Consider the following 25353-nt stretch of genomic DNA (forward strand, 5'->3'; position numbering starts at 1 on the left):
TTTCTTATAATTGGCCGCTACATGTAACCTTAGCCGCAACTGGTCACAATGTACACAGAGTCCCTTGTCACTGGCCTTCAGGACTTTCCTGACATTCTCCGTTAGACTGTTACTAGGGGCAGTTACTAGAAAATGGCTGATCTTGTGGTTTTCTTTGAGACTGAAGTTGCATTTCTTGGGGAAATTATGCTGCATTAATCAAAACTAAAGCCTTTTATGGAGTCTGCTAGCCTTTTAATAGTATGGAGTCAGTCAGACTCCACATTCACTTGAAAATAGAGTTTCCTTTTCAGAAATGGGGTTACGCAGGCTTCACACCTAGGTGGCCACTTCTGGCACCATGGAAGCCAGCCAGCAGGGTGGGAGTTTTCAGTTCAGTCCCAGCTTGGTTTGCCCATGTGCAAATGTTTTTACTTCCTCAGATGGAGGGATGAGATGAGAGCCATACTCCAGCCTTACTGATGCATTCCTTGGGCTGAGCCCAGAGCGTTTCTATCTAACTATTCCTTGGCCTAAGCCTGGAAGCTTCTAGCCTCCATACAATCTATCTTGTACAAGCCTGGAGCTAGAAGGCTTCAGCTTCCAGCCTCTGCCTGCTAGCCTAGGCCTGGAATAGTTTCAGCCTCTGAGACTTGCTGCTGAATAAGCTCACCCTTCCTAGTTCTTCCTGCACTCTGGCTGGCTGGTTCAGCTCAGCTGTTCTGGCTCAAACTCCTCTCCAAGCTAACTAATTCAAATTGGCTCCTCTCTGCTTCTCACTGTATGGGGACCAAACAAAAACCATCTTGCACCAAGCCTCTGTCTTGCCCCCATGGTGAACTTACCTTCTTTCCCCCATATTCCCCAAGTTCTTGGAAATCCCACAAAAATATTCCTGGTAACATCTCCTTTGCACCTGGGGGCCAACTAATCAGGTACAAAACCCACAATGTCACAGTAAATAAAAAATTAGGTAAGATTCCCCTTGTGGCTTGGCCCAAACCCCCTACCCTATCATACCCTATCAGTGTTAAGACCAACTTCCCTGTAACCCCCTTACCCAATTATGTAATGCCAAGGCTTGGAAAGCCCCGATTGTGGTTTTTGCCTTTATAAACTCTGGACCTTAAGGAGTCGGGGCCACCAATTTCCTCTAGTTACTGAGGAACTTATGGTCCTTGCTCCAGAGCTTGCTTAATAAAGGACCCTCTGTGAATTGCATCTGGCTGGTCTCTGGTGGTCTTCTGGGGTCTCGTGACTTGGGCATAACAACTGAATTGCTCTGCTTGGAAAAACTGCCTGTGAACATCACGAAACTGAACTGTAAAAACTCAGTTGCACTCAAGTGAACAGCACCAAACTGTACTGTACTCCCAACTCAACCGTACTGTCTCCAGGAACTCTACTCTAATGTCTACTCTCTCTGCACTGTGTGGAGTCTGACTAACTCCCTTCTGTTAAAGGACCACCAGACTCCATTGTATCACAAAAGACCTCCAACTCTAGCCCAGTAAGAACTCCCTGGATGAGGTCAAGCTGACTAAGCACCTATGTTTTTGTTCTAAGGAAAACTGGTTTATACCTCCAGGTCTGGGTAAAAGTCCCTGCACCAGGCTACTTCAACCACAAAATGAACCATTGCATTCCTTAGGTGCTCACCTAGCAACAGCCAATCAGCTGGCTTTGGGAAAGCACCCAGAGTTCAAATATACTTTCGGCTAGTCAAACTGAGTACAAATTGTCTGGAACATAACAACAGCCAATCAGAGTTTCCTTCTGAGTCAATTTTAAAATTCTATTGTTTATGAGATGAAGAACCTGCACAAGGACCACTGAACAGTTTGATGGACCCATCAGACGCCACGACAGGGCTCAGTTTTACGAAGCCTAAGTTTCTGTTTCCTGAGAATAGAAACTTCAGTTCCAGGGAAAACCACAGGATGGCCAGCCACTCTTTCCCTAGACATTGCCCCTAGCAACAGTCAATCCAAGAATGACAAGATCTGGATCAAGGTCCAGATGTACTTTTAGATAAGTTAAACAACCTTGTGCAGTCAGTTGTGGCTAAGTGCACAGTTAAAAGCCAATCAGAAAGTTACAAGACCCATTGCCCTAAGTTCTAACCAATGATTAACATACCCATGTGGAAGTCCCCCAGCCTGCTGTAACCACAACAGAAACCTTACTTTTCTGAGATCTGGCCCCTCAGTTCCCAGCCACTTTGTAGGTGAAGACTGAGAGCCCTACCTTGGGCTTGAATAAGCGACCGTCATGCACTTGCATTAAAAGTGGCTCCTGAGTGGTCTTTGGGGGTCTCGTGATCTGGGCGTAACACATTGCTCTTATGTAGCTTCTCTTTCCTGTCTGTTCTCCCATGAGTTGGACATATTCTATCTCTGACTCATTCTGTCAAATCTTTCTCTGATTCATCACTTTGTCTGTCCCTCAATTACACATCATTATTTGGGATTAAAAGGTGTGTACTAAAGGCATGTCTATATTCCAGCCAGAAGAGTTAAAGGTATCTACTAAGGGTGTGTCTTTATTCCCAGCTGGATCACACAGACCTAGGTCTTTGGATGTGATCCCTTGCCAGTGTAGCCATGTTTCTGGTGTAAAATTTCTCTACATCCATGTCCTGCAGTTAAAGCATGCATATGCAGTGTCTTCAGCAATAGAGTCTTACTGTCTAGTTCCAGAATACAATAGCAATATTTTTAACAACTCACAGAGAGGCTTCCTCCTGGCTTTGGGATTTTCATTCTTATAATCTTATGTCTTCTGGGAGTGTCCTTTTCTACCCATGTAGGGAACCTTTGGATTTATTTTTTTTTCTTTTAACCCAACTCTTGTAGGTTGTAAAATAAGTAGAAACACCACTGTACCTGGTGGCTTTCCAAATCTGCCAAATGTTCAGAGGTTAGCATGACATCATCTGTGCAACAAAACCTTTTCCAGATGATGGGCAGGACAAGGCAACATCCCCAACCACCATCCAATATCCAATAGTGGGTTGCAAAGATACCCCTGGTGATGCTCTCCGAAAGCCTGATGTCATCTGTTCTCAGCAAATGTCAGAAGATCCCAGAGGTTCATAATAAGAAGATACTAAAGTAGGACATAGCAAGATCTAGTGCAACACTGACAGGTTTCATCCATTTGTATCAGTTTCTTCGTCCACAGATCCAAGGTTGGATACAAAGCACGGGTAGGAGCTCTAACTTAATTAACTCCCTGTAATGATACTCCGTCATTTTTTCTGAACACATTTCTATATCCTGGAGCTCTTCCATGGAGCTCCCTTACATTTCACATCATAAATTAATTTGCCTGACTTAACCAGTTCAGACTTACTCAAGGCCAAAAGTGAACATGGCCCTGCTCACCCCTGCTCTCCTCTGCTAGACTTGCTGGTTCCCTGGGCCACAGTGGCCCTGGCTTGTCCCTGTAGCTGGTATCTCCCAATTCATCACACCTAGTTGTTGGAGGAGGTCCCAGCTGGGTAAACCATCTCCACCCCTAGAATAAAGAGGGAAATTTACCCTCTTTAGTCTGGGGGGAATAATTACCTGCCCTTGGGAAAGGCTTGGTCGTCTTTGCCTGTATTGTTCTACCATGATGTCTTTTGTGAACTGCACCTCTGGCTTCAAAGCCTTCCAGAGGATTCTCAGCACACAGTGTGAATTTCTTTTTTTTTTTTTAACACAAATCCTGCCACATTTCTCTTTGACAACCCAGACCAACCTGTTCCTCTGCTTTGCCGTTTTCTTATCTTCTCTGTGTTGCTCTCTCACTTTAGGCACACATGCTGGCATAAGTTGCTGAGGTCTACCACCAACGCCTTTCTTACTTTATAAAGAGCTTGCACAGAGACAGGGCTCAGCAAAGCCACTAATGCTTCCTATGGGCCTTGAGATCTCTGCTGAATCGAACTTTCCTTTGACTCCTGGGTGAGCAGAATTCTCGAAGGGCTGTAGCAGGCCCATGCATGGCAAACATTGCTCTGACAGGCCCTGCCCTTCCCCCATTCCCTCTGCCTTGCTAAACTGTCACATCATGTTCCAAAAGCTAGCCACCAAGGTCTATTTCTTTATTTGTCTACTTCCTCCCTCTGAGGCTGACTACCAAGATCCAGATAAAAGAGTATTGAAGTCCAACAATCAAAAGCCCCCTTCGGCTCACCTAATTGACATGCCTAATCGAAATTAACCGAATCATCCTAACACGGATTTCCCTTTTTCCCTTTATAATCTGCCATTGGCCTATTCTGTCGCCTCTCTATCCAGAGAGACTCCTTGATCCCTCTAGGGCAAATAGCCCCTCCCCTTTGTCCCCCCCACCCCCACCCCCCAGGTCTCCCTCATCTTGTACCTCCTGTCTTTGTCTCTTATTCCCAGCCTTTTGTGCCTCTGGGGCAAATAAATCTCCTTTGTGCTGAGAACCTGGCCTCGGGGGTGTCTTGTGCCAACACCAGTCCTTTCCGTTCTGTCTGGCACAACGAGCTCAGGTTAAAACACAGTTTCTCTTATTCCTAGATCCCTTAGCAGCATCTGTGCCTCCTCCATTGTTTTCCATTCCTGGGCTTTTAGGGGGTCTGCAGACCAAGCAAGTGTTCCTAGTGGCTCTGATAGCCAGTCTGTCAGGACTGATTTCCCTCACACTGTCCCTGCGTTTGACTTAGGGAGGGATAGGAGGTCACGTCACTCACTCAGCTTTCCTGGTCCAACGCAGCCAGACTGATCCCATCAGCCACCGTGTGCCACAGCCTCATCAGCCATCATGTGCAGTCTCTTTCACTGCTTATTTAAAAGCCTTCCCCGATTCTAGCAGCCCGAACACAGTGTTTCCTAGCCACATTAGTGTCTTGTACTGGACCACTGTTCATGACCCCATCTGCATGCTGGACTACAGCCTCCCCTCCCCCACCCCAGGCCCCCCGTTAAAGGTCAGGCCCGTGGGGCTATCTTCTGCTCTTTGTAACAAGTTCTCTTCACTCTCTGAATCTTCACACGGCTCCCAAGTTCTTGGACGCCAGGAAGGGCTTCCGAGCACAAATCTGACTTGTACTCTATTTTCCTTCTGGCCCTCCAGTCTTAAGAAACAGAAGCCGGCACCTCCACCTCATCTTTTCACTTATCCGATTTGCTCAGCAGATCAGAGGCTAACAGGGTGCTGCATGGCTCCCTTTCTTGTTGCACTTGCTCCTTCCTGGCCTCCATCTCAGCCTCAGATGCATTCCTAACTTCATACAGCACAGGCCAGGCAACCTCTGCCACTGCCGCTCACCATCTCCCCCTTGGGCACTAATCTCCAACTGCAAACTTTCCTCTAAACCTTTAACTGTTTTCAAGGCATCTGCTTATTCACATGGTAAACCCCACACACCATGTGGGTATGGCACCCCATAACATGCAGACAAAGACTGCCATCCTGGGACTCCTCCCACAGACACTCTTATTTCTAATGGCTCAGCCTTAGTTGCAAGTCTCACTACATATAGAACTATGCAACCGCTGCCACAGCACAAAGGCATGCTAATGCACACCAGGAAAGGTCAGCTCTACCAGAATTTCCTCCACTGGTGCCCTCCTCCCTAGGCTTTTCAGCCTCCGTTGCATGCCTTGCTACCCATAGCCAGGGCCATGCACTCACTCCTCATCTTTGGGTCTGTCAGGTCCCTGTTCAAGCACCAATTACATGGTGTGACGAAACTTTTACTATGGATTAGCAATACACATGTCTCTATTCACCCCAAATAGGGAACCCACAATAGACCAGAGTATGGATACCACAAGAGTCCAATTTGATGAACCAATGAACTTTATTGGGATTAATACAGAAATATGAGTGAGGGCTTAGTTTATAGGAGCAGAAGTGTCACACAGACAGCTGCATCCTCAAAGTCTACCCCAGCATGAATGACCATTCACAAAGCTCTAAACCTGGAGTGCACTGCACAGCCTGCAGGCAATTCAGCAGGTTGAACAGTATCTTTCCATGTGCCTCAGTTGGTATGAGCCTCTTCCAGACAGCTAGGATGGTTTCTGTTTCTTCGGGCAGCTGGTCTAATCTCATATCTTCTCTGCAGCTTGGCTTGTCTGAGAGTGACTCTCGGCAGTCTTTATTGCTTACTCTTAGAAGAAAGGGGTCTAGTGACTCTGGTCAGTTTTGGGGACTTCCTGAAGCTATTTTTGAGATGTTTTCACCTTCTGTTTAAGGAGATTCCCTGCAAGATAGAATGCTTTGATCTCAGAGCAAACTGTTACACAGTAAGCGTTCATATTGAAATTTATGATTTAAAAACATATTTGGCATCACTTCCCAATATAATGTTCAATCTGTACAAATAATGTGGATTGCAGCATGTATTGGAGTTCTCCATAGGAACAGAACTAGTGTATCAAATTAGCTTACACCATAGGAACTAGGTAGTCCAACAATGGATAAGGCGTAGATCTTATCCAGTCTACACCGTTAAATGCCTCAATAATCCCAATCTCATGCTGAAGGCCTAAACGGTTCCTGAAGATGTTAGCCCACAGTGGACATCCAAAACAGCTGAATTCTTTGTCAGTGAAGGACAGTGGTGTGGAAGCTGTAACAGAGTAGATACAGTTGCCAGCAAGGAGCAAAAGAACAGCAGGCAAAAGTAGCACTTCTTTCCCCTCAGGTCTCTCTATATCTGGATTATCCGAAGGTGCTGCCCAGTCTAGGGGAGAGCCATTACCTCAGTTAATCCTTCCTGGAAATGCCTTCACAAAATCCATCAGAGGCATCTATTAGTTGATTCCAGATGCGATCAAGTTGACAATCAAAATTAACCATCCCACAGTGTATTGGAAATGTTTATGTATTACAGCAGCTACAATTAAATTTTTAACTCATTGTATAGACATAGTACATGTTTTAGACAACTAAAATAGAGAGCCCCTGTTTGTATACTACTTTCACAGAAAAATAAATTCACAAAATAATTAAATAAAAATACTAAGCTGTTCCAAGTGTTAAATGGCTAGTATGTTGACTGGTTTCTATGCTACTTAGTATATAGCATGTAAGTAACATTATATAAGTGAGTAAAGATCTACTTACACTGTTCTCTTCTGTACTTAATATGCCAATTTAACGTAAGAGCCAATTATACAGAGGTGTTACATCATACTAAGTATTATGGCTGAACTTCCAACTGTGAGCAATTTTTCAAAGCATTTAATAAAACATGGTTGGCCCTTTAAAAGAAAGGCTGAGAGCCCCAGTTGGTAATGGACACTCTGAGAGTCACTCTGTGTGAAAGCGACACTCTGAATGGAGGCAGCACCGATGTTGCCTCTTAGTGTGAGGGAATCACTGAACTGTATGAACTTGGGCCAAGAGCTAGTTGAGGCATCAGAGGTCAGAGGGACTAAGAAGCGAGCATTTGCAAGAGATAAGAAACATAGGACTCAGCTCCACGTGAAGTATGAATTGTCCTCTCCCATTAGAAAAGAAAACCTACACTCTGAAAAATGGTGTATCAGGTGGAATAAACCTCTAAAATGAAAATGACTCATTCTGGTTCTGTGCTAAATGAAAGAAGAAAAAAATGAGCCCTAAGAATTTTGTGTCCTCCATTTGACCCTATAGAGTAGCCTAAATTTTTAATGCCTGATCTAAAATATTTATCACCACTAAAACTTGAAATAGACGAAGCTTTTGGTAATTGCAGCTGACTGACACAACAGCAAATAATTTGAAGTAATCTGCCTTCAACACGAGCTACCAAGAACTGTCAAAAGTAAATCCCAGCAAGCATGCCTGATGAGAACAAAACAGGCATGGAAACAATGCATTATCCTAGAAAAGAGGTGTGTTGTCTAGGTGTTTCCTCTGCATTAAGATGGTCCCTCTGTTGGGGGCAGGGACTCCAGGAGTTAAGGAAACTCACAAGGTTCAGGAAGTTCAGAAAGTTACAGGCTTCACAAGTCTCCTCCCTTTGGCTGTGTAATCAATAAACAATGAGACTCTCTTCTGTGGAAGCTGCCTGGAAGTTAGGCAGGCATCTCCAGCCATCCCACTTGGTGAGTTGTCACCCACATGGTGTGAGCTTTTTGGTGATGCAGCTGACTTTGTAGCATTCCTCCTCCTGGATGGAATCTCTCTCATGCTCCTACAAAAAGTCCCATTAAACTCATTAGCCTGGAGAGACACTGTTGCATGACCACTGTAGTGGGTGACAAGACACAACTGAGGTTGATCTCTGTGAGGGTGAAGTGTCCTTGGGGATGATCCTGATATAGCTACCTTTCCCCTTGTGGTACAAGATGGTATGTCTCAGCTGGGAGTGGTGGCACACATCTTTAATCTGAGCACTCCGGAGGCCTAGGTAGGTGGATCTCTATGAGTTCCAGGCCAGCCTGGTCTGCAAAGTGAGTCCAGGGCAACCAAGGCTACACAGAGAAAAACAAAAACAAAAACAAGATGGTGTGTCTTTTGCTATAGTGACACCTACATGTTCCCTGCATGCTCTACTAGAGACATGCAACCAAGGCTAACCCATCTAAGTGTGAAACATCTTTAGGAAGAATCTCACAGTGGCCATCTTCCTCCTGGTACAGAGCATCGTGACTCCTTGATGAACGGATTCCAGGTCATGAATATATGGACATTTCCTCAAATGGCCAATAGACCAGAAAATACACTATGATAATAGAGGTAAAATTATGGGGTGGGATCATAAGTGAGTTGTGCCAACTGGTGAGTGATCTCTACTATGGAAATAAGATTTGCAACTGAGGGTCAGATGTCTTCCCAGAAACAATTTACCCACACAAGGAAGGAATTATAAGATTGATGTATATGGAGGCATGTCTTCTGCACCTATCTCCAACTTGACAGGAAAGGTAGAAACAGGAAGATGAGATGGAGGTGTACAAGAAACTATGACATCCAGAGCAAAGTCTACATCTGTCTTAGCAAATAATGAAACAGATTCTTATGGTATAATTCACTGGACTGCGGGACACAGAGACTGGAAGAGAATAGAGAAGGACGAGTAGTAATTACTGAGGAAACGGGGCATGGAGAGAGTGGTTGATAACCAGCTCACCTGGCAGACGGGCCTGTGTCCACAGGACAGTTAAGAAGTTAACACACAGGCTCCTCAGGCCACTGTGAGGCTGGTGCCTTTGCTGAATCTTGTGGCGGGATGTGATGTTTGCGAGATAGCCAGAGCTCTAACACATCTGAAGCATTTAAGGCAACAGGTAAATTGGGGTTTTTTAAATGATAAAGCAATCAATACAACATGCAAAGTAGACAAATAAGTCTCTCTGGGAAACTTGAAGGCAAATATGGTAAGATTTCTGTTGAGCCAGAGTTACTAGGGGGAGATTAACAGAAACCTTTTAAACCCTAATCAGTCAGTGAAAAAGAGTCAGCTTCTAGCAGTGGGCAAGGTCCCCCAGAGCACACTGTGTACATTTCTCCCATGAAAGAAAATACGATGGGAGTGAAGATTGTTTGCCCATCCTGGGATCCTTTCAGCAGCCTGGTGTGACCAGTGGTAAGCAAGGGCCATGGTGCTACCTTTGTACTTGCAAGAAGTGGAAAGTTCCAGAAGCAGTCATGTCAGACTAGAAGATGACCCTCTTCCCATCTGGGCCTGACCTTGTCTGAGCAGTACAACCCAACCCTACCAAAACTGTTTTGGGTAGAGAGATACAGAGGCTCTGTGGTAGCTGCGATACCCCAGATAAAGAGGTTGAGTGTCTCATGAAAGATGGCTGTGTATTATGAGACAGCATCTTCCATCAGTGCCAGTCTACCCACCATTGCCCTTTTAACAAAACAGTTGATATATGGGATGGATCGTTTTTATGGTACATTAGACTTTGCTAGTCTCCTTCCAATCCCCTTAGTTTCCTAAGACCAGTTAAGGCACTTGCTTAGAACAGATGGTGGTGAGCCTTCAGAGAGCCTGCTCCCCATCTGTAAAAGTTTTCATCATATAATACTAACCCTTGAGTGTCTTAGAGAGTTGGAAAACACATCTGGAAGAATAGTAAAAATAGCAATTGAAGAATTTGAATGAAGGCACAGTGACTGGCAGAAAGGGCACTTCCAGAGGCTATGAGGCTGTTGGATGAGAATGACAGTGGGCTACCCCCACGAATTATGGGCTGGTGGATGACATTACTCTCTGTTGCAGAACATGGAAAGCTCAAACTGGGGCTGAGCCGGATGTTCCCACCTTCTGAGTGGCTTTCAAAATAGTGAGACACACTGTGTAAGCTGCTGGTAAAGAACTGTCGCCCACAGTCTTGCTCAGTTGTGCACTCTCTGTGCTGTGCTATCAACGTGCCAGACAAGATGTGCTCACTAGCGAGTCAGTAGCATAGCCAACTGCCTTGGTTTTACCTAGACTTAAAGCCCCAGGACAAAACTCATGTCTGGTACTATAAGCCAATGCAAAATCTCATGGCTTTGGAGGTCATGAGTCCAGTAGGAAACAAACTGCTTTTGTTCTCCTAAATAGGTGTGGTGTACCTGTCAAATAGCCTTCTAAACACTTTTATTTATGCCTATAGTGTATTCTTACTGTCAGCTCTGGTCACAGACATAAATTTCCTCTTTCCAGTGGGTGGTGGATAACTATTGCTGCTATGGCACAGTGGCCCATACACATACACGCACACGCACATGCACACACACACACACAGGGAGGAAAGGCTGTAGGAAGGTCAGAGTCAGACGAGAGGCAGAGTGCTATGTAGCTGTGTCCTCCAAATCGAAACACAGCCTTCTATAGGACACTGGAAGGTTCGTAGGAAGGAAGAAGACAACAAAGGTATAAGATTTGGGTCATTGTAAATATAATCAAGTTAAGATGAGGTCATATTGAATCAGGATGGGCCACCATCCATCTTAATACCTAAAGAATGCCATTTGACTACAGAGGCAGAGACTGGAGTGATACATCTATAAATCAACTCATTTTATTATGAGTCCAACAAAACCCAGTTCTAAACACTGTCAGAAGAGAAAATAAATCATAGCCCAATGTTCGCACCACAGATGCAAATATTCTAAAGAAATTACTACCAAATACTAGAACAATGAAGATAAAGAGAAAACATCAAATTGGATTAACCTTAACAATGAAACATTGCTTAACACTAGAAAATTAAAAATATTACTCACCGTATTAAAGATTAACAGAACTATATAAGCATCTCAATAGAATAAAAACAAGTATTTGATAAAGCTTATGGTAATAACTCTCAGCAAGCCAGAAAATCTTAATATAGTACAGAATAACCTTTAAACCCTCTAGCAAACACTGTACAAATCATAAAACACTGCAAGAATAATCTTAGGACAAGAATGCCTGCTGTTTGCACCCCTACTCCCCATTGGTTACGTATCCTAATCAGTACAGCAAAGTGATAGATAAGAGATGATTGATAGATAGATAGATAATAGATCAAATGTTTGAGAATCAAAAGGAAGAAACAGTTTATTAAAGATGATATGACTACATTAAGAATGAAAAATTGAGCTGAGTGTTATGGCAAATGCCTTTAATCCCAGAAGGCAGAAGAAAACAGATATCACTGAGTTCAAGCCCAGGCTAGTCTACATAATGAGTTCCAGGCCCACCAGGGTTGTATGGTGAGATTCTGCCTCAAAAATGAATGAATGAATGAATGAAATAAACCATGTGATGGATAAAAGATTCTAAGCAGGGCTGGATCATATAAAATTAAGGCAGAAGAATCTACTGCATTGCCATTAAGTACTAACAGATAGGAAATATTTACTAAGTAAGGTCTGGGAAGACAGCTCAGTTAGTAATGTGCCTGTCATGCAAGCATGAGAACGTGAGATCGTATGCTCAGCCTCTGCACAGAATGGAGGAAGACAGGCAAGGGGCACAGCTGCATGTGCGGGTAATTCCTTGGAACCTACATAACCTTCAACTCCCATTCTTCTCTCTGGGAAGCCCAAATGTAAGGAAAGCAAACTTGGTGAGAATGAGTGGTCCCAATTATTCTCTCAGGTTTACAAAGATTAGGCTACAATACAGACTATCTATAGGACACAGAACGTCAATATCTCTACAAAGATGCCCAGGGCTAAACGTGTTCCAGAGCTGGTTCCTTGGTGGCACAATGGCAAGACATCTTCGTGAGCTCAGATCCTCTTTGGCTTCCACTTAGTCTGCAATCCTCACTATATCAACCAGCTCAGAGCTACTGAATCAGAGACTCTGGAGTTGGGGGTCAGCAAAGTGTGTATTAGTGTGGTCTGCCAACGTCTACTGAAATGTGAGAATCATGGCTCAGCGTTAGATCAGTTCCTCTTGGGACACTGAGACTAGAGGTGACTTTACATGCCTGAGAACACAGGGTCGGAAGGAAAGAAAGCCCATACACACACATACACACACACACACACACACACACACACACACACACACACACACACAAATCTGTTATCAAATATCCCTGAAGAATTCCCCAGGGACCGAGAAGGGTTGAAAGCCACAAAAGAAGCCAAATGTGACTCTGTCAGGATGGGAGGGTGTCACAGACCAGAAAGGCCTTTCCAAAAACAGAGAGAAAATAAGAAAGAGAAGTCACAGTAGCCCAAAGCTACTTAACTGATTAGGACCCAATTGATGCAGATGAAGTAAAAATTCATTTTCCCAAATGTCAATCTAATAAATATTTTTAAAAACCAACTACTTTTCCAATTACAAATATGCCTACAGGGGAATTGTAATTTTAAAGTGCCTTGGTGTGAACAAGGCAACTAATTCCCTTGTGGATATTTTTCATACTTAGATTAACTGAGACTCAATATAACCCACACCATAATTCTCCTGTGTTGTGATTATTGCTTTTCTAAAAAAAGAAGTTTACCAACAGTTCCTAAAGTCATAGTTTTAACTACTGCTTTGGTAGTTTTCCAAGGTAAACTAGAAATGAATACCAAAAGATGGCAAATAAACAATTTAAACATAAGTAACAGACTGTGGCAAATATTTGCAACATGTAGAATAGAAGAAGAGTTAATATTTATAATAGAAAATGCCTACTAATAAAGAAAGAGACACAACCAAAGACTTAGCAAAGGATGCCAACAGGACACTCATCCATGCATCTGTTAATTATTCATAATAGATATTGTTTGCATCCTGGTTCCATACTTCTCAGTAGTATGATCTGGAACAATCTGTCTAACTTCCCAAAGCCTCCATTTTCCCACCAAGCATAAGCAGACAATAACAATACCTATTTCACAGGAGTGATATGCAATGTAATGTAAAATAAAGCACAAGACAGTGCAAAAAACATTAGATGGCACCCAGTAGCCCAGCAGCCCCTAGTCCTGCCAAGTAGTGCCCCATGGCTTCACGGACATGCTAGCTCTTCCTCTTCCTTGTCATCCTGTCCAAGTAGTTGGAGTTATAGGCCTGCACCACAAGGTCCAGCTCTAATAATGTCTTTCCAATGAACATGATTCTTTTATGAACACCTTAAGTGCCAATATAGACACACACACATGTGTATATATGTTATATAAACCGCACATATATGCATGGTATGGTATGGCCATAGTGACATGACATATAGATCAGATATTTAGTCTCTTCATAACCCAGCATGGAGTTTCCAAGCCACTTGTGCTACACAAGAAACTGGACTGTACAAAGGGCTCAAATAGATGAGATTGGTATAAATATAAATGATATAGATATATGTATATAGATATATAAAGTTGATATAGATATATAAATAATTATATAGATATATCGTGTATAAAAATTCTGGAAGAAGAACTTGTTCCCTTTGAGAATAAGAACTAGAGTTCATGGGTGGAAGAAGAGGAGCTATTTTGTCTTGTATTAAATATCAAAGTTTTTCTATGAATAAATATGCTTTTCATGTAGTGAGATGGGAGGTTTGCTCTTTTCTTTCTTATGTTACTGTTACTGCTGCTACTCTTAGGGGTTTGTGGTTCTTTATTTGAGATGGGACTTACTACATAGTCCATACTCTTATCTCCAGCTCCTGATCACAAGCATCTTATTTCTTTTCTTATTTGTTTTGTTTCTGAACATTTTTGTAAATCTAACATGTTAAAATAAACAAACAGCTCACAGTATTAAAAAATCAGAAATCCAGACTGGAACTGGTGATACATACACAGCACTCAGGAGACAGAGGCGTTCTGATTGTGAATTCAAGGCCACCCTAGTCTACAAAGCAAGTTCTGGGCTAGCCAGGACTACATAGTGAGACTGTCAAAAAGTAAGTTATAAGTCAAACAGCAGCTTCATAGGACACTGTAGTTCTTGTTCTAGAGCCTTCCTAAGCACAGTGAGGATGCTGCTGGTGAAGCTGCGTTCTCATCTGACTCTCTCAGGGTGTTTGGCTACACAGTCCCTCAGTCTGTCAGCAAGGGAATGCTGTTGTCACTACACAGTCACTACACAAGCCCATTCCTAGGTCTGCTCACAACAGTGCAGCTGGATTTCCCCAGAGCAAGTGATCATCCTACAGGAAATAGGGAATTAAGTAGAAAGTCATATTGACTTATATGAAAGGGCATTTGAAGTTATATACCACCATCCTACTTTATTTCAATTCATTGCGAATAGATCAGCTCAATGGAACATGGTGACACATACCTATATATACCTAATATATAGGGAGGTGGAGGCAGAAGATTGTGAGTTCGAGGCCAGCCTAAGCTACAGAACAAGATCTTGTCTCCAAAAAGAAAAAGAAAAACAGAGAGAAAGAAACCACAGAGGAGCCAGGCGTGGTGGCGCACGCCTTTAATCTCAGCACTCGGGAGGCAGAGGTAGGCGGATCGCTGTGAGTTCGAGGCCAGCCTGGTCTACAAAGTGAGTCCAGGACGGCCAAGGCTACACAGAGAGACCCTGTCTCAAAAAACCAAAAAAAAGAAAAAAAGAAAAAAAAGAAAAAAGAAACCACAGAGACCACTACAGTCTCCAGTAAGGACTTAGACTCTGCTAAGACTATAAAAATAAGATTGTCATCCAAAGAAGACGGGTGAGTATGGCATGATTCTAATTGGGCACGTCCTTTCACATCTCCCAAACATGGGCAGAAATACACACTACTGTTGAGAATCTTTTCTCGACTCTGCTGGGCATCTCACCTAATGGCCAGCCTTTCTCAGAATGTCTTATTCATGTCATTTCTACTTTAGTCCTTTTTCTGTAGTACTTAGAGAGCTAAGAGAGAGAGAGAGAGAGAGAGAGAGAGAGAGAGAGAGAGAGAGAGAGAGAGAGAGAAGGAACACAGGATAAGTTTAAAATGTCAGTTTAAATGAAAACACTTCCCAGAAGGCTCATACATGTTGGGCGCGTGCTCTGTACAGCACTGAAATGCAACACGTCTGTCAGATCGCTGTCAATGCATCACTGAGGGTCCCATAATCCACTGACACAAAAAAAGCATATTTTAAAAACTATCTGATATCTCCAAAGTAATATAAATTTTTACTAGTAAAATCTTACATATAAAAATAAACTGTGGCAGACAAAAGCATTAAGGGGGAAAGGATAGGTGAATTCTATCAGTTCAAGTGCCAGCGTGTCCGTTTTCCTACCTGTCCTCCTGGGCATAACCCGTGGGCTAATATGTGCCGTTCTGAGCAGCTCCTGCACCTGACCTGCAGACCTTCTCCCTGCGAGCCTGCCTAGACGGTGGAGTGCTGGGTCCCAGAGTAACCCGAGCTCTCTGAGTTATTATGGTATTTTGTCAGTTAAGGAAGCAAATGAAAATTTTTTTCTACAAGTTCAGTTTTTTAACAGTTAAGGTCAGAGGAATAAACAAAGTCTTAGGATCAAAGGACATTCTCGAAGAAATGTGCTGGAGGTTGGTCTGATGTATTTTGCACTGCTTTCTGTCTCTGCCCCTCCGAAGAGCCTAACCTATTTGATCAATAAAAGGCCACCACACCTCGGCAGGGCAAATGGGATAGACGTGGCTAAGGTCCCTGGGCTAGGGGAGAATCGTGGGAGGAGAGAGACAGGGGGAGAGGAGAGGAGAAGAGGTCACACCATCATGAGTTAGATGGATAGAGAAGCACATGGCGGGCGTGGACGGAGACTTGGCCCACTAGCAAGTATATGGGATTATGGATGGGAGGTAGCTTGATAGAAATTATTAGAAGCAGATGGCATGGGATTGGGACAGGGATTCCATACCTACCCCCACTATGGGAAGTAGTTGAGGGGATTAATATCTGCCCTTCCCAGATTAACTAAGGCTATTTTTTCCTATTTCATAGCTTAACTAATGCTGTCTTAAAACATAACAGGTGTCTGTGTCTTGGTCGATTGCTAGTGGGTTAGAAAATACTGCCATAATAATTATAGGCCAAATAATAAGCATTGTTAGGCCATATTGGTAAATTAACCACAACAGAAATGGTTAGGCCATATGCTATGTGGTGTCCTACAATGTCCCATTGTGTGAGGAAACTGATATGTAAGGAAGCAGGTAACTTACTCCATTCCCAGGATAGAAAGTGCAGAGTCATTGCTATCTGGCATCGAAGGGGTGAGTAAATTAATGCATTCAATGCTTAGATCTGATATGGGCAAAGTGAATCTAACCAGCCTATAAATGTGCAGTAGGATACACATGCAGAACACAGGGACAACGTTTCCATCAGCAAGTCAAGGAAAAGAAAGGTACAGTTCAATTTGGGAGTCAGACGTTTCAACAGGCTAATCTCAGCACTGAGCACATGCTCAGGGGAACCCCATGGATGTGACATGTGTGAGGGCCACAGGGGAAGGAGTATACCAGCTCCTGATGGCCTCCTCCGCACTGGACAGAGCCAGCCTTGCCACACAACCCCACATGCCCCCTCCAGAGTCAGAATGCAGTCCATGCTGACTTTGGATGTGTTCTTACTATTTTAAATATGAACAGCAGTGTCTTCAAACCAAGGGAAAGGCAACGTTACAGTTCTTTTCACAGTTGTTTTTAAAATGAGAAATAGCCTATTTGGTTTGAAAGAAGTGCGTTCACGTACTCATTTACTTTAGCAATCTTTGACATTAACTAGATTGAACTTCGGTTTCTCAAGCCATGCATTGAGTAAGAGCACCCTCATCAGGCCACAACAACATGCGGTTATATTATCATTGTTAAACTGTTCCTTGGCTTCCACAATAGGAAAATTATGCAATAAGAAGTGAAAATTGCAGAAGTATATGCCAGCTTCCCAAAATTTTTTTCCAAAGCCATATTACCCAAATTGCCATTTAATAAAGGCAAAATGTTTTATGTGAAGGTAGAGAAAATACTAAGGTATTAAAATGTTTCTTTTTAAGCCCCACATCTATGATCTTGAATATGTCTCTTAGCCTCTTTTTTACTCATCTTTAAGATTGGGGCCTTTAATATGTCTCTCTCTTCCGAATCAGACCATTTTGAAAGACCCCTAGTCATTACATGCTACTTAGTGGGGATGGTTGTGTACATGCCACAGTGCACATGTTGGGGCCAGAGAACAACTTGTGGGAGTTGGTTCTCTTCTCCCACCGTGTGGGTTCTGGGAATTGAACTCAGATCATCAGGCTTGGCAGTGGGTACCTTTACCCAGAGAGCCTTTTTGATGACACCCCAAATAACTTTAAAGTGCTTCAAGGTAAAATATAAAGTAACCATCATATATTATAAATATTGTGTTTTGAAATGACTCCAAATCACTTCGTTTGCTTAGACGCCGAGGGAGCAGTTAACAGAACAAAGACGTCTGTGATTTCTGCACACATTCCACTCATGGAAGCTTCTCTGAAGCAGCTCATATGATAGGACATAAAGCAAGCCTCAAGAAACATGTGAAATTATTTATTCTACCCAAAGATGCATCAAACAGATCCCTCATCATGATCCAGCAAAGCAGGGATGACTCAACATGTACAAATCAGTAAGTGTAATGCTTCATACAGACGGAGTCAGGAGCACAAACTCCACTCTTACTCAATCCAGTGCTTGAAGTCTTAGCTGGAGCCACAGTGAAAGAGGAAAGGAAATGAGAGAGAAATATGAAAGAGGCAAAGGTATACATATTTGCACATGCTATTTTGTGAATGTTATTAAAAAAAAAAAGAGGGCAGGCAGTTAGAAGAGGCGGATCTGGGAAGAGTGAAGAGAAAAAGAGGGATCAAGTACATTACATGAAATACGCAGCAAATATAAATACTACTTTAAATGTTTTGAAACCCTAAAAAAAAAAACTAGAAATAGATCTACCATATGGCTCAGCTATACAGCTCCTGAGTATTTAGCCAAAGTGTTCCAAGTCAACGTGTCACAGAGACACATGCACACAGAAGTGTATTGCAGCACTCGTCACGGTAGCCATTTTGTGGAACAAAAATAGGTATGTAACAGCAGAGAAATGGATAAAGAAAGTACCATTTGCATTATACAATGCAATCTTTTTTAATTGTTTGTAAATTTCATAGTACATACAATGTATTTTGTTCATATTTACCTCAACTCCCTTTCTTCTGCACCCCAGAACTGTCTCCAACATGGCTCTGTTCAATTCATGTCCTCTTTCCTTTTTCAATTATAATAAAGATGTCCACAATGGAATCATTTTATTCATAAAGAGGAATGAAGCAATGGCATTTGCAGCCAGTGTCTATAACTGGAGATAATCATGTTAAATGAATTAAATCAATCCAAAAAAGACAAATATTAGGTGTTTTCCCTCATTTCTTGCTTGTAGATTATATATAAAAGCATATACATGACAAGAAGGTAGAAGCACACCAGGCACGCCCGACCTTTTGACATTGTAACAGGGCGCTGTCATCTACAGAATTCACGCTCAATCACTACGCAATTGAGTTAAAAAAGAAAAAAACAAACAGTCTCATGCTTTAAGTACGCTTACAATTTTGTGACGGGCTGTATTTACAACTGTCCTCAGCTGTGTGCAGCCACAGATGACCCATGGCACACAGGTTGGACACACCTGGAGGGGAACACAGGAGACTCTGAGAGGGAGGAAAGGCATGAAAGGGAAGTATGGGGGATATTCCTAACATAAATACATATTCATATGAAGCTGTCCTTATATAACATGTACAATGAGCATGCACAATGGGAACTAAAAATAATATTTTTTAAAGTATAAATTCAATTCTATTGTTTTTCTTTTTTAATATATTTTATTAATTTATTCATATTACATCTCAATTGTTATCCCATCCCTTGTATCCTCCCATTCCTCCCTCCCTCACATTTTCCCCTTACTCCCTTCCCCTATGACTGTGACTGAGGGGGACCTCTTCCCCCTGTATATGCTCATAGGGTATCAAGTCTCTTCTTGGTAAAAATAATAATAATAATAACAATATTTTAATCATATTTAAAAGCTTAACAGGCTACACCATTCATTTTTCTCCTTTACCTCTGACTAAACCACTCAGGGATTCAGGCATGAAACTACTTAAGGAATTTTAAGCAGGACAAGAGTTAATATAGACACTGTATTCTTACTGGAGTCATTGGCACAAGCTCTAAATGGGCTTCCAAAAGTCTCATAGACAGAGGAGTGGTTGTCCATGGTAGAGGGGCCACCATGGATGTAGAGAGAGACTTCCTAGAGTGAACAACTTTGCTGGAACAAAGCCTTAGCCATTCATTAATGGACTGTCTACCATGAAAGAGGTCTGAGCACTTACAGCAGGCTAAATTATTCAAAACCTACAATGGGTCCTCTCTGGCCCTTCAAAAGTTTGCCAGCACAGCTTCCACTCAGAAGGGCAATGTCCAACTGTCAGAAATAGACACGAAGCCTTCACTTTGGCTCAAGGAAGCACTTGGCCATGAAACTGAGGAGAACAAGGAGGCTGGAGAGATGGCTCAGAGGTTAAGAGCACTGGCTGTTCTTCCAGAAGTCCAGAGTTCAATTCCCAGCAACCACATGGTGGCTCACAACCATCTATAATGTGATCTGATGTCCTTTTCTGACCTGCAGGTGTACATACAGGCAGAGCACTGTATACATAATAATAAATAAGTACATCTTAAAAAATAAAAGAAACTGAGGAGAACAAGTCTTTGGCCACCCCACATCCCACTGTAAGCAAGCGCTGCTCCACCTTGCAGGTTGGGGTTTCCCAATGTGCTTTTTATTTGAAATATACTAATCTAAAATAAACAATAGCTTTTGTCGAATGACAGTATTTAACTATGACAATCATGACACTCTAAACAACTATTTAAGTTTACAGTTTAAAAACTTTAATGTCAGCCTAGCAGTATGTGGTGTACAGGGCTTGTTTGTTTACAAATATATAGAGAGGGCATTCAATCAAAACAGTTTGAGGATTTCTGCCATAAAGAAGAAAGTCAATAATGGCTGTGACCAGTCAAAGAAACTTCAATGGAAATTTTGAGGCACTGGATCTTACAGAATTAACTAAAAAAGCAACCATGGTGGCATAAGCTGGTTTGGGCAGGAATCTGAGCCATCAGCTGAAAAGTATAGTGTATCAACCCAGCTGTTAATTGGAGATGTTACTGGATGGTTGCACTGGTTTCATATTCCAAAGATTGGAAAATTGCCTGTAACAGCTGTAGGAGGTGGATTCTTTCTCCTTCAGCTGGCAAACCCCACTGGGTACATCAAAGTTGACTGGAAACGAGTAGAAAAAGACATGAAAAAAGCCAAAGGGCAGTTTAAAATTTGTAAGAATAACCAAATACCAACTGAGGTCAACAGTAAAGCTGAGGAGGTTGTGCCATTGGTAAAGGAGAATGTTCTAGTGACTGGGGGGGGGGGGGTTGGGAGGCTTTCTGCTTAGCATAGCATCCTAAGAAAAAGTTCACTTCAGTGTTCTGTTTTTGTGTTGTTGTTGTTGTTGTTGTTTGTTTGTTTCTTGCCAGCAGCTTCTACACTCCAATATAGAACAGTTGGTGCTCCTCTTTGCCTGTGCCTTCCTCCTGTTGTGGCAAATCTGAACGGGGCAAATCTTCCATGGGCTTCTCCTGGTACAGGGTTAATAGAGGCCTTCTCATGAGCTTGACGTGTTGGAAAAGACAATAGATGTTAACTCTTCCAGTACTGTCCTTACTTGGTTGATGTGTAGCTTAGCAACATATACCTTTTCCCCTGTGTAAAATCCTTTCCCAAACCTGATTTGGAATACCAGCATGTAGTAACCTTAGTATATGTTACATGAAAAGGAACCAAATACATTTGCCTTTAAGCATGTAAGATTTTGGTATCTTGGTGTATGCTTTCTTTTTGAGTTTGTTGTGGGCTATAGAAAGAGAGGTATTTATACTTGCTATAATTAATCCTGCCAAAATGGCAGTGTAAGTACTATAACGAGAAAGATTGACTATGAAACGAACTTCTGCTAAAGATGTGTGAAGTAATGTAGGTATTGTATTTGGTAGGTGGATTTTTACAGAAACTAACTACAAGAAATTTATTGTTTGATGGTCAGATGAGTCACTTATGGGTATTAAGATCCAGTCCAGAAATGTTTTCCACCATACCACATACTGCATCTTATGGCTGTATTCAAGAGATTTAGGTGGGAGAAGGAAAAAAACTGTTGGATACTTATTTCATAGAAAGGGTTCTATGCTTTGAAATTTGAATTGTTTTTCACATTTGTTAAAATATGAGGGGCAGAAGTATTTCTTTACGAAAATTCTGTTTCTTTACCCAATTTGTATGAAATACGACATTTAAGCAAGAATTTTAAAGAGATGTTCCAGACATTCATAATTGAGAATAGCACATGTGAAATAAATTATTTCCATCAAATGCAAAAGAAGAAGAAGGAGGAAGAGGAGGAGGTCATCTGGTTTTGGCAAGAGCCTCAGTTGAGTATACACCTCCCCAGTCAGAATGGCCCTGATAGGTAACTGTTAATATTAGTAACAAAGGTAATGTTAAGGCACACAGTATTTCTATTCATGAGCTATGATCTATTACAGAAGTTTACAGAAGCAAAGGTCTAGATACAGTATTCTGGATATACAAGTAAAAGGTAAATGCATATTTATTATATTTTACTTACTACACTCCATATAAATTATCTTATTAATTCCCCACAATTACATTCTAAGGTACACATTATTATTACTATCATCATCATCATCATCATCATCATCATCATCATCATCATCATCATTACCACCACCTCATTTTTCAGGTTAAAAAGGAAAACAGTACCAGGTAAGTCTAGGTAATATATTCAAAGAGATCTAGCACACAACGCCAAGACTCTTGAACACGAAAGCCCATGTTCACTGAAGCTCAAGTGGCTTCACTCCTACCCAGTCAGGCTCATCTTTCTTGCATCTCAGGTCCATAGTCACATGTGTTGGAGTCTGCGGCAAGAAAGCATTCTGAAATCCACAGCGCATCACTCTTAACCGCCGGAAGTACTTAGTTTCCCTACGGCCATCATTTGACAAAGACAATGAAACAACTTAACAACCAGTATGCACCACTCAGAACACATGCCAGCCTGGAGACGCGTGCAGGGTTAGCTGTGTCTCCAGAAGAGTCATTAGCCCTGCCCAGGCCTACATATGTACTGTATTGCCAAAACCTGGAAGACAACCTGCCCAACCATCTCACTTCTGACAAAGAATCAAAAGACCAAATAATCTCCTGCCAATGACACAAACAGAATCTCCAGTACCATAACTGACTAATGGGCTTGTGGATGAGTGACACACACTCTAGGCGGCTTCTTACACACGTCCCAATCACTGGACAAGCATTCTGTAGCTTCCAAAAATGCAACTGAGGGTTCAGAATAAATGTCATCTCTTGCCTTTGGCCTTAACCACTGATTGTATTTGCCAGTACCATGGTGCATCTACCTCAAGCTGCACACAAGTCACTGTGAGATCAACCTAGCTAACCTACAGTCTGACTCAGCCAAGGAGGACGCACAAGATTCTGTGCCACTTTTAACAAGTTCCCAAGTTGATGGGAGAGTTGATAAGAACAGACAACACTTCTAGAGAACACTGTAAGAGTTTTTATACGAGGATTTTCCAAAAATCAAAAGGAGAAATGTGGGGATTAGGCAGTGTACAAGACAGATGCAACTTGAAAAAGAACTCAGAGCTACATAGTATATGAATCCAGTTTATATGAAATGTGTAGGTAAGCACACTCAGAAACAGGACATAGTTAGTGGTGACGAGGGGCCAAAGGTTACCTGGGCCAAGGCAGCCTCAAAGCCCTGGTCTTGTGAATGCTAACCAGTCAGGATAGAAGTCTACTCTAGAGTCACAGCCACCTTAGGGCCACCTCACCTCTTCTGCTTAGTTAGAGTTGCACTGCTCCTGACTGGGCCACTAAGGTATGTGCAGCATTTTTCTCATGGTAAGAATTCATGAGTGTCTAATTCTCTTGGTTCATTACTCTCTACATTGCTTTTTAAACACAACTCTACCACCAAGTGGACAATACAGAGTCAATTTATATAATGTTCATCTTTTTTCCAAGTCCTTCCTCCAAATTCACATGTTACTGAAAATCTATTAGCCTCAATCTAGTATATAGTCCCCCAAACGCACTCCACGAAGACAGAACACCTCAAAAAATGAGCTGTGGTAATGAATCTTTTTCTAAACTGGGCATGGTGGTGTATGCCTTCAGCCCCAGCCCCCAGAGGCAGGAAGATCTCTGAGTTCACCAGCTTGATTTCCATAGTGAGCTGTAGGACAGCCAGAAGCACACAGAGAGACCCTGTCTCAAAACAACAAAAACATAAGGGGCTAGAGAGGTGCCTCAGAGGCTTAGAGCATAGGCTGCTCTTCCAGAAGGTTCAATTCCCAGCCCACATGGCAGCTCACAATTATCTGTAATCCAAGTTCCAGGGGATCTGATAGCACACACAGACACACATGCAGGCAAAATGCCAATGCACATAAAAATAAATTAATTTTTAACAGGAACTCCTCCCTCTTTTTTTTTTTTTTTAGAAACTCCTCTTTTAAAAAAAAAAAAAAAAAAGAAGGAAGAAAGAAAGGCCAACTAGTACCAGGAGTCCTCCTGCCTCTGTCTCTGCAGTGTTGAGGCTATGGGTGCACACCACCACACATGGCTTTTAATGTGAGTGCTTAGGATCTGAACTTGGATCCCCAGAATTTCACATCAAGCACTTGACCCACCATGCCACTTCCCAGCCACGCCTTGGCTTTTATGCTTTCAACGCTGGGATTTCTATGTGTTTTCTTTTTATAATGTTTTGTAATGTCCTCTACTTGAGGAGATGTCATAGCACATTAACCCTCTGCTCATGGCTTCTTTTTGCTAGATGTATTTTGAAGTGGAGTGTTTGTCTAGTAAACCCAACATCTGGGGTGCCATAAGAATAGTGCCTATTGATTGTTTTCCTTTCTATGCAAGTTTCATTTTTCCCCCAAATAACTAGACATTAAAAAAATAAAATGTGGGGGCTGGAGAGGTGGCTCAGTGGTTAAGAGCACTGCCTGCTCTTCTGAAGGACCTGGGTTCAATCCCAGCACCCATATGGCAACTCACAACTGTCTGTAACTCCAAGATCTGATACCCTCACACCAACGTACATAGATTAAAGTTAAATAAAATGTTTTAAAAAAAATAAAATGTGGGGCTGGAGAGATGGCTCAGTGATTAAGAGCACCACCTGCTCTTCCAGAGGATCTGAGTTCAGTTCCCAGCAACCACATGGTGGCTCACAACCATCTATAATGTAATCTGATACTCTCTTCTGCAGGTAAAGCACTCATATACAATAAATAAAATAAATAAATCTTTAAAAAATAGAAAATAAAATGTGGGGCTGGAAAGACAGCTTAGAAGTAAAGAGCACACACTGCTTTTGCACAAGACTTGAGTTCAGCTCACAGCATCCATTCAGAGGCTCTGAAGTTACACACACACACACACACACACACACTTAAAAAAGTAAAATTAAAATAATGTGAAAATGCTTCCAATCAGATCCTACCTCCACATACAGAACTTATGATGGTCTGTTTAGTGCCTTTTGTGAAGTTATTCTGTAAAACCTGTAGTCTCTGTCATGTTCACTTTTCTACTCGGTTAGCTTACTGGCCAGCCAATGAAACTTCCTTAAAGGCCCACAATTAATAAACCCTCTAGCCTTGCTGAATGGTTTTGTACAGGTGTGGATGTAGACCTTCAAACTTTGACTATTTAAAACTTAATCGTCTGTTCTTGTTTGTGCAGAGTCTCGAGCGAGCTCCGAGGTGAGGGTTTAAGGTTAGCACCATCCTTTGCCTGGCAGACTCACTGCCCATTCATCGACACGAGCAGCTACAATCTCAAAAGCACATC

At 42.2% G+C, this 25353-nt stretch overlaps 1 pseudogene across 1 annotated transcript; it reads left to right on the plus strand.

The window, feature by feature from the left end:
• Positions 1–20267: 20267 nt before the first annotated feature.
• Positions 20268–20849, plus strand: LOC311585416 (FUN14 domain-containing protein 2-like; annotated as a pseudogene). Its single transcript has one exon. The product of its transcript is annotated as an FUN14 domain-containing protein 2-like (transcript).
• Positions 20850–25353: the final 4504 nt, after the last annotated feature.

The sequence above is a fragment of the Acomys minous genome (assembly GCF_964271855.1).
Source record: "Acomys minous genome assembly, chromosome: 15".
In the NCBI taxonomy this organism is placed as follows: Eukaryota; Metazoa; Chordata; class Mammalia; order Rodentia; family Muridae; genus Acomys; species Acomys minous.